Genomic DNA, 6,337 nt, shown 5'->3' with positions numbered 1-6,337 from the left:
GATACACACACACACATATATATATATATATATATATATATATATATATATATATATATATATATATATATATATATATATATATATATATATATCCTACAATCAGTCATTCAAACATACATATGCTGACAGTGGTAGTCATAGCTTCCCTGGAGAAGACTGACTGAAGTGGAGCTGCCAATCGCTGCCAGTGGGTCCTCTGACCACCGGCAGCAAACAAGGCAGGTGAAGTGTCTTGCCCAAGGACAAAACAACTGAGACGAACGGAGCAACCAGCAACTTTGAACCAGCAGCCTATCGGTTGCAGGGCAGTCCCCAACCCACTGTTGCCAAGTGGTACGTTTTTTTCCATTTTACTTTCCTTTATTGCCAGTGGTCAGAGGGCCCAGTGGCGGCGATGTATGGCAGCCTCTCTTCTGTCAGTCTGCCCCAGGGCAGCTGTGGCTACTAACATAGCTCACCACCATCAGGGCGTGAATGGGTGAATGACTGATTGTAGTGTAAAGTGCTTTGGGATCATCAGACTTGATAAAACGCTACACAAGTACAAACCATTTACCAAAGTAGGAAACTTTGGGGAAAAATAACGCCACATTTTTTTTGGTTGTTTTTTCGTTTTTGGGAGTGGTGGCCTTTATTCGACAGTAAGCAAGGTTGAGAGAGAGATGAGGAAGACATGCTGGGAAAAACCCAGGATGGTCACGTCAAGAATTTGGCTCATGAGGTTGTATATTTCCTTTCATTTTTATTCAGTGCCAAAATTATAACCAGCTTTCAGCAGAAAGTATCTTGGTCCCGCAATCTGCATAAAGCAAACAACAAAATAACTTTAATTAATAGCAGATCAGTCTTAGTGTGTATTTTCTGAATTAGAAAGACATGCAGAGTAAGGTTTGCACATAGCACAGAATTTGGAAAATTCATGAAGGTATTTGAGGGTCCTATCTTCTCATTTAAATAGAATAAAACAGTCACTATGAGTTTTACCTTTGAAATTAAAAGGCTAATTTGATGTCTGATGAGGGTTAAAATGTCAATCTACTCCTTGTTTGTCTTCATTTATTTTCATCAACCTCTGACCAGCACAGAGATTCATCAGTGTGCCACACTCAAGCATGTTTATCTCTACAGTTGTACTTAATAAGTTGTGTAATTTTACTCAACAACAACAACACAATTTAAAACATAAAATATTTGAAAAAATATTCAGTTGGAAAAGTAAATAGCAAAATCATCAGGTACACCACAGAGGAATAGAGAATTCCCTGTACTGTCAGTGACATCCCTAAAACAGTTGTGTAAAGCCAACAGAGCTGCTTCCCCCTATTTTCTCCTTTCAAAAATTTCCATCACTTTTAAATGTTTTAATTTAATTTTCTTTTTCACTCAATCTGTGTACCGCAAAGAGCTCTGGTCTTTAAGACTGCAAAGCTCTCGATTTAATTTCTCGATTTAATTAACATAAATACATTTGGATGAACTTACCCGTAAATGCATGCATAAAACTGCATTTAAAAGAGGGCATTTGCTTCGTGAAGCTATTTTAGGAGATTATCTGTTTTTGCGTGTAGTTTCAGATTTAAAGGGACACATAAATTCAGGTTTACTTAAATTAACCTGAATCTCCCCACCGTGGGACAATAAATATATATATATATATTTTCATTTTATTATTTTCTATTCTATTTAGCAAATGTAGCTAGCTTTACCTGTCAGAGGAAACCACCCAGAACCAGGAAGGATTACAGCCTATAAAATAAAGTGAGTGCATGGGTCACATTCAGTAGTTAATGCTTGCTATTAAAGGATGAAAAGTCACTAAGGTGCATTTTGTTCCCAAATAATGGGAAAAACAATAAAACGCTGAGGTCAGTGTATAATTTTGATTTATAATGTATAAGTAAGGAAGTTTTTTTTTTTTTTTAATTAAATGTTGTTATTGAGTTTAATTAAAAATTAAGGAGTAGCATGAAGTGGTATGTGCTTGTTTCTTTGTTTTTTTCTGCAGAAAACATGCACTTGGCTTTTTTGCTTTTGTAAGAATCATTTCAACTTCAAAGACTTAATGCACATTTGAAGGCCGCTGCATTCTGGTGAGAATGCATCTGTCTGCGCACAACAGGAAATCAATAAAAACTGTTCATTTTAAAACAGACTCTTCCTGAGATACAGCTAGCTGGCAGGAGGCAAGGCCTGGCAGATATTTGAGTCAAATATATGTCTGCAGGAGAACTGGGGCCACAACTCATTACCTCTCCCTGCTCCGAAAGAGACAGGCCATCCTCTGGTCCTGACGCAAACATGAATCCTCCATGCTCAAAATAAAGCCATCCCCAAAGCACATCACCTGCAGGCAGGTGCTCTGCAACAGAAACTAAAGCCTAGAGCCACTGAGGTTGTTTATTGTCTTCTCCAAATAAAAAGAGGTCAAAAAGGGAGTTTGGAGTTAAAGGGAAAGAGACCTGTAAAGAAAAAAAAAAAAGACAAACTAAAACAGTAAAAAAAATGCTTTATTCCACACAACTCCAAATGCCATGGGCTGCTCTGAATTTGTAAGCATCACCCAGAGCTTTTGGTCTGAGTCCAGGCAAATGACTAGCACAGAGAAAGTAAAATGCATAGATTGTAGTTCACCCATCTTAAATTTCTTTTCGGTCTAATGCTTACCTTCCACACCCAGACACAGGAGTATTCATTCTGCGGATTGGCTGCCCACGCGGTGCCTTGCCTGTCAATTGATCAGGGCCCGACTCCAGCTTAGTGTGTCCTCAAAACCTCAAATGAGGCGCAGAACAAATGCATTTATCTTCATCGGAGGAGAGTGGGATAAAATTTCACAGAGCTCTCTGCAGAGGAGGTTAGCCTTTTAATGCCTAATTGCAAGAAATCATAGAACATTCCAAACTTTAAATATATGCAACATTTCTTTAAATACCTACTTAAGAAACAAGTGCTATATACTGTTACATTATTACCCAGGTAAAATATGTATTAAAAGAGGTTGGGATGTGGTGGGGTTCAATGAGTTTGGTTGGTTTATAAGAAACATAAAAGTCAAGTGTTTATCCAGATATCGTTCTTCCAATTTATTCAAGTCTACATTTTTTAAAAACAGTCACATAGAAAATGCATTTCTAATAAGCTTATTTGTAAGATTTTGAAAAAACAACAACCTTTTAGCAGGTATTAAGCATACTTTTCATCAAGCCCATATCTCTGCATGAACAATTTTGATTTTTTATTGGTCTGATGCAATATTCTAATCTTAAACGCTGCATTTTTTTTTAGCTGGAGGTTGAAAAAAAGATTGAATTTACAGAAATAAAGGCTTTGAAACATCAGTCTGCTTCAATCTACATGATGTGTTTCCCTTAGTGAAATGAGTTACTCAAATAAAATAAGATTTCAATAGTATTTACATTTATTTAATATGACTGTATATGCTTGTTCTACTTTTTGGTGTATACAGAGTGCAGAATATATAAAGAAACCACAAAGTCTTTCTCCCATTATAGCAAGTAATAAATAAAAATGACTATCTATGCCTATGGTTTTTAAAAGATGCACACAGCCGTCTTGAAGTTTGAATAAAAAAATGCAAAAGATTTGTTGAATCACTGTGATGTTGTTCATATGAACGCAACTGCCACTTCTCCGCATGTGTCTGTTGCTGTCTATCAGGGAGGATTACGATTCATAACCAGGGTATAAATCTTTCACTCATCACTGTACTTTATATTTTCAGATTAACATGCCATAATTAAAACAAGTACACTCATGCATTGGTACGCTTTCATCCATAAAGCAATATAGATAGACTGTTCCCACCTTATTTATCCTCCTACATGTCACATAGACAGTCCAAGCACAGACTTCATCTTCATCTACTGTATTTACATCAGCACCCCGTTAGTACATGCAGAATTTGGGGGGGAATATTTATTTTCTTTTTCTGCGCCGTCAATATGGAAAACTCTACAGTAGGATCTGAAACTATCCACATTGATTCCTGTGAGACATGTTAAATTTATTTAACGGGAAGAGAGAAATCTTGCTCAGAAATTTTCTCTTGTTTTTAGAAGCCTATTTAGAGCTGGGGTCTGCAATTTTTCCGGAAGTTTCCCCAAGTCCCCTTTTGAATAACTGCGCATGCGCAAGACCGGCTTACCTCGCTCTTCCTCTCTTCAAGGGGATCGCATGAAAAATAAAAATCTCCCAAATCGACTCTGGTCTTATTTCTTTTTACCAATGCTTTCCTCTTCTTCTCATAAACATGAACACGGTTTGCTTCTTGCGACTCCAAGCCATGTTCAAAGTCTACAATGAGAGCAGCAGAGCTACAATGAACGGCTAACCTCTAACCTAGCCGCTAAGCTAATCCGATACATAAAGACTAGAAGTGCGCATGTGCAACCAGCAAGCAGAAACTCAGAGGGAACAAGCACAAATACTGGTGTTAAGCTGGCAATACACAGTACGATTTTTTTTTTTGCCCTTTTTGGCCCAATTCTTCAGATTGGGACAAGTTTCAGCTTCATCGTGCATCCTACATCGTATAGCATACAGGGGGTAAAACGAGGGGTGATTAGCCTCTCACGACCACCTCCCGATCAGGAATCGTACGGTCGGATGAAATGTTTGAAATTCAGCCATCGTGAGGTGATCGTAAGCGCATCCTGCTGTTTAAGCAGAGCTACGAGCTGATTTCCCCCAACCTCGGGCACTGTGCATGTGCAAATAAATGAATTGTTCTTCGTCTTCTCAGACGAAAACAAAGGCGTGGAGAAAGGTGCATGGTGGCGGTACGTGTGACATGGAGTCAAACTACGGAGGAGCAACTCGTAGAATTGCCAAGGCAGCGCATTTCATTCTAGTGAGCCTGATATTTAACAGTGAGCATTGACACTTGTTTCTTTTTCTTCTTCTACTATGTACGTTTGGCTTCCGGATAGACGAGTCCGACAAGCGCCATCTCTCTACGGGGCTGAGTCCGATGTGTGGTTTTTGAACGTACAGTGTGAGCAGTCAGATCGCATCAGAGCATCGAGCCATACAGTGTAAGAACAGATATCATGAACTGTGAACTTTTAAACCCTGCGCTTTTGTCGTACAGTTGGAGCTGTATCTGAGTGCAACGACTGAAAATATCGTACAGTGCATGGCCGCCATTATGTGAGCGCATCAGAATGTTTGGCATGTGGGACAACCGATAGGTAAGGCGATTCCCCCGGAACTTAAGGGACAGAGGGGGGTGAGTATATAACGTCTACGGGTGAGAGCAGGAACAAAACTCAATCCAAGAACTTCGGACCGAACGGCAAAGATTGGTTAGAGTTTATACAGGCCTGCAGAGAATTATTTATTTAACCTCCTTTTTCTGAATACATAATGTATTAACTACTTTCAAGATGGAATGATGATTTACCGAGTATGACAAAACTTGTTTCTGAACAGGATTACCAACTATAGCTTTAATATGAATCAAATGTTATTATTATTTTAAATATTATTTTTTAATGTTTTTATTTTTCTTTTTTTTTTAGCAAAAATAGGTATTTCTTGTAAATGAGATATTGGCTGGTAATGAGACAGTCTCTATGAACAAAGGTTAAAGAAAATACTTGCAGTAAACATCCCTTTCGGTGAACACCACCATTTCAGACTTTTGAAAAAGATCCATCCTTCCATCCATCCATCCATACATTCAACATCCTCATCATCTCCTTATTCAAATTTCGATGAAGGGTACAGCATTACTAGGGCGGAAAACCAGACCTCCCTTGTTCCAGCGACGCTCTTCAGCTCATTCTGGGACATCCCAAGGCATTTCCAGGCTAGAACGGATATTCAGTATATAGTCACTCCAGAGTAATTTGTTTCTCCCCTGGTGATGGTAGCCTGCAAAACAAACATCAATTCAACTCAGGACTAGTCCTATAGGATCTGTACTTCCTGCTTAAATTTGTGGTTGATGTTGTTGATGTAAATTGCTACTATTATGTGTTTCCTTTCATATAACGAGTTGAAGTTTATATGTACTCCTAATTTAACAAGAACAATATTAATATTTAGATATAGTTTCTTTGTTATTAGCCATTTCTGAAATATGATTAACATACAAACATGCGTAGTGTGTAGAAAAAGCTGGTTGTTATAGTTCATTCAACTGCATAATGCACCCCGCCCCCCCATATCAGTCGGTGATGGATTAACTACCTGCTGTTCAGATTGTTGTAGCCAAACACACTGCATTGAATTCGATACAGTAGGGTTTCCTGCGAAAGTACCGATTTTGTTGAAGAGGTACATGTCTTAGAAATATGAAAATTAACAATGA

This window comes from Fundulus heteroclitus, chromosome 4 (assembly GCF_011125445.2).
Source record: "Fundulus heteroclitus isolate FHET01 chromosome 4, MU-UCD_Fhet_4.1, whole genome shotgun sequence".
In the NCBI taxonomy this organism is placed as follows: Eukaryota; Metazoa; Chordata; class Actinopteri; order Cyprinodontiformes; family Fundulidae; genus Fundulus; species Fundulus heteroclitus.
This window is presented reverse-complemented; position numbering follows the sequence as displayed.